This window comes from Zootoca vivipara, chromosome 14 (genome assembly GCF_963506605.1).
Source record: "Zootoca vivipara chromosome 14, rZooViv1.1, whole genome shotgun sequence".
In the NCBI taxonomy this organism is placed as follows: Eukaryota; Metazoa; Chordata; class Lepidosauria; order Squamata; family Lacertidae; genus Zootoca; species Zootoca vivipara.
In genome coordinates this window covers 54,020,598-54,031,034 of record NC_083289.1, presented here as the reverse complement: position 1 = coordinate 54,031,034, position 10,437 = coordinate 54,020,598, and positions in this window count along the sequence as shown.

Sequence of the window (10,437 nt, the reverse complement as noted above, 5' to 3'; positions counted from 1 at the left end):
CTATGGTATATCTAACAATCCAATATAGCAGTGGGAAACGGCAATGGAATAAGGGCATTTCCAGCAGAAAAAGGGAAAGTTGACAGCTGTGGCTTGGAATAAGGGAGTTTCCCACAAAAAAGCGAGGGTTGGCAGCTATGTTATACTGTAGTCAGATCTTCCGTCTCTCTCTTCATGTGTCTTTGGCAAGTGCTCTGGCCTCTCAATTGCTTTCCTGTGTCCTGGCACTCACCATGCCCAGTTTAATAATAATAATAATTAATAATAATAATAATTTATTATTTATACCCCGCCCATCTGGCTGGGTTTCCCCAGCCACTCTGGGCGGCTTCCAACAGAAAAATAAAATAATCAATTAAACATTAAAAGCCTCCCTAAACAGGGCTGCCTTCAGATGTCTTCTAAAAATCTGGTAGCTGTTTTTCTCTTTGACATCTGATGGGAGGGCGTTCCACAGGGTGGGCGCCACTACCGAGAAGGCCCTCTGCCTGGTTCCCTGTAACTTGGCTTCTCGCAACGAGGGAACCGCCAGAAGGCCCTTGGCACTGGACCTCAGTGTCTGGGCAGAACGATGGGGGTGGAGACGCTCCTTCAGGTATACTGGACCGAGGCCATTTAGGGCTTTAAGGGTCAGCACCAACACTTTGAATTGTGCTCAGAAACATACTGGGAGCCAATGTAAGTCTTTCAGGACCAATGTTACATGGTCTCGGCGGCCACTCCCAGTCACCAGTCTAGCTGCCGCATTCTGGATTAGTTGTAGTTTCCAGGTCACCTTCAAAGGTAGCCCCACGTAGAGCGCATTGCAGTAGTCCAAGCGGGAGAGAACTAGTGCGTAATAATAATAATAATATTTATTTTATTTATACCCCACCCATCTGGCTGGGTTTCCCCAGCCACTCTGGGCGGCTCCCAATCAAGTATTAAAAACCGCTCCCCTGTTTGAATTTCCACCAGTTTTACCATCTTCATCCCAGGAAGGAGATCATTCATTCTTCATCGGACCCTCCTCAGCACCTGTTGGCTTCCCTAGAATGCTTCACCCAAGATAGGCATCTATTTGGTAGAAGCAGTGCTCTGCCCCTGAGCCCAGGAGACTGCAAATAGGAAGCCCACTGCCCAGTCCCTCCCTTCCCCAACAGAGCCCCCTTATTTCCAGAGGAGGACAAAAGCGATGGACTCCTATGGGCTGCTTCTGTCTCTTGGCCAGCAGGAAATGCCTTCTGGAGCGGAAGATGAGCCCCTCTGCAAGGCGGGGTGTCAGGGAGGCTGGGCCAGTGCCCCTTCTTCCATGGGGCAGGGGCTGCTGGGGTTTGCTGAAGCAGGGCCTGGGGGCTGAGGGGCTCCGCAGAGTCTCGGCATGCAGCCCAGCTGGCCCAGCCCACCATGATGGCAGATACTGTTGCCTGACAAATGCCCAAAGATAAAAATGTCCCCCTAGCTGGTGCAGAGTCTCCCACTGCAGTTAATAGCACGGGATGCCAGCCAGCCAGCCCCTCCCTCCTCACGGGCAGCCAGAGAATTCGGGCAGAGCAGGAGGACGGACTCTGACTTTGCAGCCTTCCCTGGGTGGGTTGGTGACTGGATGGCAGCTTGCAGAAGCTGGGGCTGCTCTGCCAGACACCATTTAGTCCAGAGGAATTCCTGAGAACTGGCATTTTTGTGTAACCACAGTTTCACCGTTGATTTTCTATCTTCTGGGGTGGGGTGGGGAAGGCTATTGTCTGCCAGAGGAGGAGGCCCTGGAGGGCTGCTGCCAGTCAGAGCAGGCCACACTGGAGGGGTTGAGGGGCACCAGCCGTCTCTGGAGGGATGCAGCAGCTTCTTGTTCCTCCAGGCATTCTGTGGCTTGCATTGTTCTTGAAACATAAAAAATATTTGCCATGTAACAATTGGAAGGCACATAGCGAAGGAAAGGCAAATTGTGGTGCAACAACTCATCTATTTTTGCCGCAGAGCCTGTGCTGCTCAGCCACGGCGGAGCTCAGGGGAGCGAGAAGCCAGCCAACCAGCCGAGTCTCAGAGCGGTACTGGCCTGGAGGCAGAGTCCGTTTACAAGGTCCAGTCCAGTCCTAAGGTCAAGATTATCTCAGTTCACGTAGTTAGATGTTCCGGGGGTCAAGAAAGCCGAGGAGCAAGAAGCAGCAAGGTCTGGCCAGGAACGATGAATGTTTCCAGCAACTGACTGAGGCTGCAAACCCTGCTGAAGAAAGCTGCAGCTAGCAGGATCATACCAGGAGCAAGAAGGCTGATCAGCAGCAGGCGGAGTCACTTGGCCCTCTGCTCCTTCAGGCTGCTGCTCAACAGGTGAAGCGACTCCTGGCCCATGACAGTTTCGGGTGTTACTCGGTCCGCCAGGAACAAATATGCTGGCCAGCTCAGAGGAGGCCCCTGGACATTCCAAGCCCTTGTTCTGGACTGCTCTTCTGGGACCCCCCCCCAAGGGAAGCTGGGGCACCAGTAAACAACTGGGGGGGGCGGAAACCCTGGTGAATTAATTGATCTCCCAGTGATCATTCTTTGCGCTCATTTACTTGGGCAAAAAAAATGAAAGGCACAAATACAGGATGGGAGACACCTGGCTTGAGAGCAGTACATGTGAAAAGGATCTAGGAGTCTTGGTAGACCACAAACCTGACATGAGTCAGCAGTGTGATGCAGCAGCTAAAAAAGCCAATGCAATTCTGGGCTGCATCAATAGGAGTATAGCATCTAGATCTAGGGAAGTAATAGTACCACTGTATTCTGCTCTGGTCAGACCTCACCTGGAGTACTGTGTCCAGTTCTGGGCACCACAGTTCAAGAAGGATACTGACAAGCTGGAACATGTCCAGAAGAGGGCAACCAAAATGGTCAAAGGCCTGGAAACGATGCCTTATGAGGAACGGCTTAGGGAGCTGGGTATGTTTAGCCTGGAGAAGAGAAGGTTAAGGGGTGATATGATAGCCATGTTCAAATATATGAAATGATGTCATATGGAGGAGGGAGAAAGGTTGTTTTCTGCTGCTCCAGAGAAGCGGACACGGAGCAATGGATTTAAACTACAAGAAAGAAGATTCCACCTAAACATTAGGAAGATCTTCCTGACAGTAAGAGCTGTTCAACAGTGGAATTTGCTACCAAGGAGTGTGGTGGAGTCTCCTTCTTTGGAGGTCTTTAAGCGGAGGCTTGACAGCCATATGTCACGAATGCTTTGATGGTGTTTCCTGCTTGGCAGGGGGTTGGACTGGATGGCCCTTGTGGTCTCTTCCAACTCTATGATTCTATGATTCTACTGATGACCAAATAGCTTTGACAACAATATAATTCACCATGCGGTTGCTTTTGCTCTTCGACTTGGAAGCTCAGTATCTCAAACTGTCTCAATGCTCCAGTGGGATCCACTGGCTTTTGAGGGTCCGTCAAGTAGATACTGAAACAATTGCAGAATGCCTGGATGGCTGAAATTCCAGGTTGAACCAGCTGCGGCCATTGCTCCCTGGCACCGTTTGCGCACCTCCTGTCGACTGGGGGCACCTGAGAGTGGCAGCCACAGACCTTCCTCTCTGCCGCCTCCTTCAATTCTGAGCCGGCCTGGCTTAGAGCTGCCTTGCTGCATCCGTCACTAGCACAAAGATTGTATCCTGCTTGTCCCCTTGTTCCTCCTCCTCCTGTTGCTCCGTTTCTGTGCTCCATCAATGCTTTTGTGCTCAACAGACACACTAGACTTCTTAGCCAAAAAAGCAGGGGAGCCCCAGCTGGATTTGGGGATCCTCCCATTTGCAAGACTCCCCCCCCCACACTCCTTCTGCTAGGATGTGACAGTGGAGGGGTGGGCACAAGGCTTGAAGCTTGCAGTACAGTGGTACCTTGGGTTATAGATGCCTCAGGTTACAGATGCTTCAGCCTACAGACTCCGCTACGCCAGAAATAGTACCTTGGGTTAAGAACTTTTGTGGAGAGAGGTTTGCCAATTGTATTATTGAGCTAAATCTGATCATATAGTTGCATTGTATAATTATGATTTGCCTCTCTCTGTGTGCCAAAGTGGAACAGCAAAAGGAACAGGATGCCCAGCTTGCTATCAAGGACAAATAGTTGGCCTTGTCTGGAGACAGAACAAGAGGCAGAGAGGGGCTTATTATCAGCTATGATGCACTTCCAGCCTGACGCTGGAAGTTGCTAGCTTGATGCGTAAACTAACCTTACTGAAGGCTTACTGAAGGCTTACTGAAGGCTGAAGGCTTTGTTGAGTCAGCATGTGTTTATTATGCACAGGACCGGACACAGGAAGATCCTTATATGTACTTGTGACCCCCTTGCATGCACACATTTACAGAGCCCAAGAAGTGTATAAGAAGCTTTGCAATTTGTGTTTCTTTACTCTTGTCGTGAGCTGATCACCTTGAGTCTCTTATTAATAAGAAATTAAATTCTTTCTCTGAATTCAACCCCGATGTCATTATTGACTATCTCTGTCCTGCCTGGGCGCAACTTAAAGGACCCTTAGTAGCTGATAAGGCTACACTTTGCTTCAGGATGAGAACAGAAATCGTGCTCTGGCAGCGCGGCAGCAGCGGGAGGCCCCATTAGCTAAAGTGGTGCTTCAGGTTAAGAACAGTTTCAGGTTAAGAACGGACCTCCGGAACGAATTAAGTTATTAACCCAAGGTACCACTGTACATCCATAAGAAGCATCTAATGAAAGCTCAAATAAAATGACGGCCTCTCCCCCCCCCCTGTTGCCCACCCCCCTCAATTTTACTGTTGAAATGGATGAAGCCCAGAAGTGAATGTTTGTGTTCTGGAAGACCTGTGATTCCTGCTCCTCGCAATGCATTCTCGGGCTCCAGATCCTTCAGGCTCCTGTGGGTGGATCTTGGGACTCAAAAACAGATCCCAAGCCAGCGCTGCCGTTGGGCAGGGTCAGGGAGAGATATTCCCAGAGAGATGGAAATCTCATACTTGGTCTCATCCTCTGGAAAGCCCCAGAAATGAGCAGGGAAACAGGGAAGGAAGGAAGGGCTCCAGCTGCTGCAGCTGTGAGCTGTTTTGGGGGCGGCAGAGGAGGAGGCCAACATTCCTCTGTGCTGCCCCACCCTCCTCCCAGGAGCCTCTGCTGGACCGAAAGAGAGACTGAGGCACAGCAAAGGATGGAGGAAGCGCAACAGCACATTTCAAATTCAAAATGCTGGCTAATCTCCAGGGGCTTCGGTTTCCAAGCAAGCAGCCTCCAGTCCCATCTGACGGTTTGCAGAGGGGAAGGCAAGCACTGGGACATAAACCCCACCTCCCACCTCCGGAGATGGCTGAAGGGACTGGACTGTCCTCTTCTTAGCTTGGCCTCCTCTGTGGGAGGATGAACCAGGGGGCGACGTTCCCTGTAGACATGGGAAAATCTGCTGGGAAGTTGCACAAACCCGGCAAATGCGCAGCTGCTCCCCATTTTAAAATAGCCCCTCATGAATGTCTGGAAGCAGTTGGAGGATGGATGGCGGCTAACAGATTTGAGGTTGAATCCTGACAAGACAGAAGTACTGTTTTTTTGGGGGGCAGGGGGTTGGCAGGTGTGGGGGACTCCCTAATCCTGAATGGGGTAACTGTGCCCTTGAAGGACCAGGAGCGCAGCCTGGGAGTCATTTTGGACTCACAGGTCAATTCTGTGTCCAGGGCAGCTGCCTACCAGCTCAATCTGGTATGCAGGATAAGACCCTCCCTGCCCACAGACTGTCTTGCCAGTGTGGTGCATGCTCTGGTTATCTCCCACTTGGACTACTGCAATGTGCTCTACGTGGGGCTACCTTTGAAGGTGACCCGGAAACTACAACTAATCCAGAATGCGGCAGCTAGACTGGTGACTGGGAGCGGCCGCCGAGACCACATAACACTGGTCCTGAAAGACCTACATTGGCTCCCAGTATGTTTCCGGGTCTTGGCCTAGTAGACCTGAAGGAGCGTCTCCACCCCCATCGTTCAGCTCAGACACTGAGGTCCAGCTCCGAGGGCCTTCTGGCGGTTCCCTCCCTGCGAGAAATGAGGTTACAGGGAACCAAGCAGAGGGCCTTCTCAGTAGTGGCGCCCGCCCTGTGGAACACCCTCCCATCGGATGTCAAGGAAATAAACAACTATCTAATGTCAAGGAAATAAACAACTATCTGACTTTTAGAAGACATCTGAAGGCAGCCCTGTTTAGGGAAGTTTTTAATGTTTTATTCTATTTTTAGTCCTCTGTTGGGAGCCACCCAGAGTGGCTGGGGTATAAATAATAAATTATTATTATTATTATTATTATTATTATTATTATTATTATTAACATGGGTCTGCCCCAAAGGGAAGTGCCTTACCCACCGGGTGACCCTCCTCTTGCCAACTACCCTGGTCGACCTCGGAAGGAGGGGGCAAAGTCTGCCTGGAACCACCTGGGTCATTCCCCCGAAGGCAGAGGGGTGTCAGGGTGGGGGGAGGAGCTGCTCCACTGAATGCTCCAAGGGTCTTTTGTTGACCCCAGACTGTTGCAAAGGGCCTGGCAAGGAGGAGCGGCCCTGATCCAGATGCTCAGAGACCAGGTGCCTCTGCTGGGAGACACCCCCCCCCCAGTCACACTTCAGCAGGTGCTCTCTTATCACCCAGGTGGGCTACAACTCAAAACGGGGAAAGCAAACACACCTCTCAGGTGCCAAAGGCCAAGGTAAGGAGGTGGGTCTTCAGCCTGTGTTGGGAGCCAGATTCGCCTCTGTGGAGAGGGAATGCCGCATTTAGGGGGCTGACACAGAGAAGGCCACCCGAGAGGGTCTGTAGCATGGGTAGGCAAACTAAGGCCCGGGGGCCGGATCTAGCCCAATCGCCTTCTCAATCTGGCCCGTGGACGGTCTGGGAATCAGCGTGTTTTTACATGAGTTGAATGTGTCCTTTTATTTAAAATGCATCTCTGGGTTATTTGTGGGGCACAGGAATTCGTTCATTTTAATTATTTTTTCCAAAATATAGTCCGCCCCCCCCCCACAAGGTCTGAGGGACGGTGGACCGGTCCCCTGCTGAAAAAGTATGCTGACCCCTGGTAGGGACCCAAGCAGTCTAAGTTGCTTAGGGCTTTAAACACTCGTGTGGGCACTTCAGATTGTCTTGAGGGCAGGACCTGGCCCCGATTGCCGTGGGGAATTCTGTGACCTACTTACTACAGCTTTGGTTTCCTTCCATGTTCCATCACCCATGACGATCCACTTGGACCTTACCTGGCACCAGGTATCCCCTGCCCGCCTCCAACTGCATTTCGACTCTTGACCCCTGGAGACCCCTGGGGAGCGAGGGAAATGCCCGCCCTTGCTCTGGCATAGCCCTGCAGCCCAGAAGCTGCTCCTGTGCAGCCACACCTTTGCCAAGGCCAAACCGCTGCCCTGATCCTGATGCCCCTTGATGGGTGGGCAAGGCAGCCTGGCTCTCCTACTGAAACAGGTGCAGCTGCAGCCCTGGTGCCTTGGGAAGGAGGGAGGGAGGGCCTCACCCTGCTGCCTCTCTGGGAAAGTCCTTTGCTGAAAGGACAGCTGACGCCACTCTCAATGGGGACATTCTTGCGCTTCCCGCGGGGCCTCTGCCAGGGCCAGCCTTGGTCACAAAGGGCCATTCACTCTCCTTTCCTTCCTCGCCATTCATGGTCAGAGGAGACCAACCTCGGGCAAAGGCCCACCCTCTCCAGCCCCCTCCCAGATGGCTTCAGCAGAAGCCGCTTCCAGCTTCCTGTGGACAAAGCAGCCAAAGAGCCTTGGCCTGTCCCTGGGGAGAGGGAGGGGGGTCAGGGTGTTGCTGCCCTCTTGGCCTGTTCAGGAACAGGGAGAGCAAGCTCTGCCGGAGGGAGGAGGCTGCTGGGACCACAGTGGCTGGAGCAGGGGGGCAGCCCAGGGAGGCTGATATGGAGGTAGAAAACAGCCCCCCCCCCCGCTAGTAACCATTGATAGGAACTTGTCTAATCCTCTTTGAAAGCCATCCAGGTTGGTGGCTATCATTGCCTCCTGCAGGAGCAAGTTCCACATTTTGACTATGAATTTCCCAGAAACAGCCAGGAAACGGTTGTCGGAAAGAGCTTAAATGTCCAGAAAAATCCAGACGTCTGGCAAGCCATGTGGGAACTGGATTTTGGCAAATTTCCTTAAAAATAGCTCAAAAACTTAACATTTTTTTGGGGGGGGGATTTTGCAAATTAAAGCTCAACAACTTTTTGTGTTTGGATTCCAACTTTTTGAAATATGGCAACCCTGGAGTCTGCGTGGTGTGAAGCATCAGCTTCCTTTTCTCTGTCCTGAATCTTCCAGCGCTCAGCTTCATTGGTGCCCCCAAGTTCTAGCTATGAGCGAGAGATAAGAGCTTTTCCCCACCCGCCCTTCCCACGCCAGGCCGAGTTTCACGCAGCTCGGCCACATTTCCTCTTCCTCGCCTTTTCTCTCTGCTAAAAATCCCCGAGTGCTGCAACCTTTCTTTGTTGCTCCTTCCCTGGATCACTTTGGCTGCCCTTTTCTGAACCCTTTCCAACTCTGCAATATCCTCTTGGAGGTGAGGCAGCCAGAGCAGAACATGGCCTTCACTCCAAGGTGTGTGGGGGGGTGTCGTCCCAGGGATGCCGTATCCATTCCGTTCCTAATGATCCGCTGCAGACGAGGTTGACGTCTTTCCCAGGCGCTCTGCTGGGACCCCAAGGTCTCACTCCTGGTCTGGTCTGTCTCCTCCAGTTCGGACCCCATGAGCTTGGATGTGAAATTAAGATTTCCAGCTCCAACAGGCATCACTTTAGAGTTGCCTACATGAGCCGCAATACCTCAAGGGCCGCCTCTTTCCATATGAACCTACCTGGACCCTGAGATCATATTCTGAGGCCCTCCTTCATGTGCCCCCTCCTCAAGAGGTCCGGAGGGTGGCAACACAAGAACGGGGCCTTCTCTGCAGTGGCTCCCCATCTGTGGGATGCTCTCCCCAGGGAAGTTTGCCTGGTGCCCTCGTTATACACCTTTACGCTCCAGGCAAAAATGTTCCTTTTTAACCAGGCCTTTGGTTGATCCGATTTACATCCTATGCCCTTAAAAAAATGAGGGGGGGCTATTGGGTTGTTGTTTTAATTTTTATTAGGTATTTTGTGGTTTTATATCTTGATTTTATTCTGCGAATCACCCTGAGACCCCCAGGTATAGGGCGGTATATAGATAATAATAATAATAATAATAATAATAATAATAATAATAATAATAATAATTTTACTGCCCATTCACCCAGTTTGAAGAGGTCCTTTTGGAGCTCTTTGCAATCTCTTTTTGTTTTAACAACCCTGAACGATTTAGCACCACCAGCAGCAAACTTGGCCCTCTCCCTGCTCATGTCTAACTCTGGGTCATTTGTGAAGAAGTTAAAAAGCAGAGGCTTCAATACAGATCCTTGGGAGACTCGTCTTCCGACTTCCCTCCACTTCTTCCTCCTTTCTGCTTCCCGTTTCTTAACCGGCTCCCGATCCACAAGAGGATCTCTCCTCTTACTCTGTGACTGCGAAGCTCAGCCAGGAATCTTGGGGGACATACATTGTGGAAAGCTTCTGAAAAGTCCCAGTACCCCATATGCCAACCAGATCACATCGACATACCTTTGAAGCTGTCAAAGAACTCTGATGGGAGGCCGTGGGGGGGGGGCAAACCAGTGGGTCTGAATTGGCCTACAAGGCTGTTCCTGCCAAGCCATGCTCACCAGCCCCACGGTTTCATGACAATGCGAGATAACATGAGACGCTTAATTTCAGGGTTAATTCTTGCATTGCAGGCGGCTGGACAAATGACCCCCAGGGTCTCTTGCAACTCTGCACTTCCATGATGCTATGCCTGTCAGGTGGGCCATCCCAGCCACCTGTGAAGCCTGCCTGCCCCACAGCTCTGGTGGAGATGGAGCTCTTGCCTGCTGGGCTGCACACGCCCCCCCCCCGTCAGTGAGGCAGGATTATTTTGTCAATAAGGCCTAGAACAGGCATCCCCAAACTTCGGCCCTCCAGATGTTTTGGACTACAATTCCCATCATCCCTGACCACTGGTCCTGTTAGCTAGGGATCATGGGAGTTGTAGGCCAGAACATCTGGAGGGCCGCAGTTTGGGGATGCCTGGCCTAGAATGTTGTCTCTCGCCACCAGTTGCCTCCGTTCCTCAGACTCCCTTTCTGCAGAACTTATTTCGGGCACAGCCTGGGGTCCGCCTTCCATCTTCTGCTGCAAATGCAGATGCGACGAATTAATCTGGTTTTTCTGCAATCTCCTCCTTCTCTTTTGGCACTCACACCTTTGACCCCTTTGCCATCCAAGGGCCCAACTGCCTCTCCACACTCCTGCTACTCATGCAGCTAAGATTTTCTGTTTCTCCTGGGTCTTTGTTTTCGCCAACCTTCTCCCCCCCCCATTTTTGCACCCCTTAATGTGCTTGCATTTCTTCCCCAAAAGTGT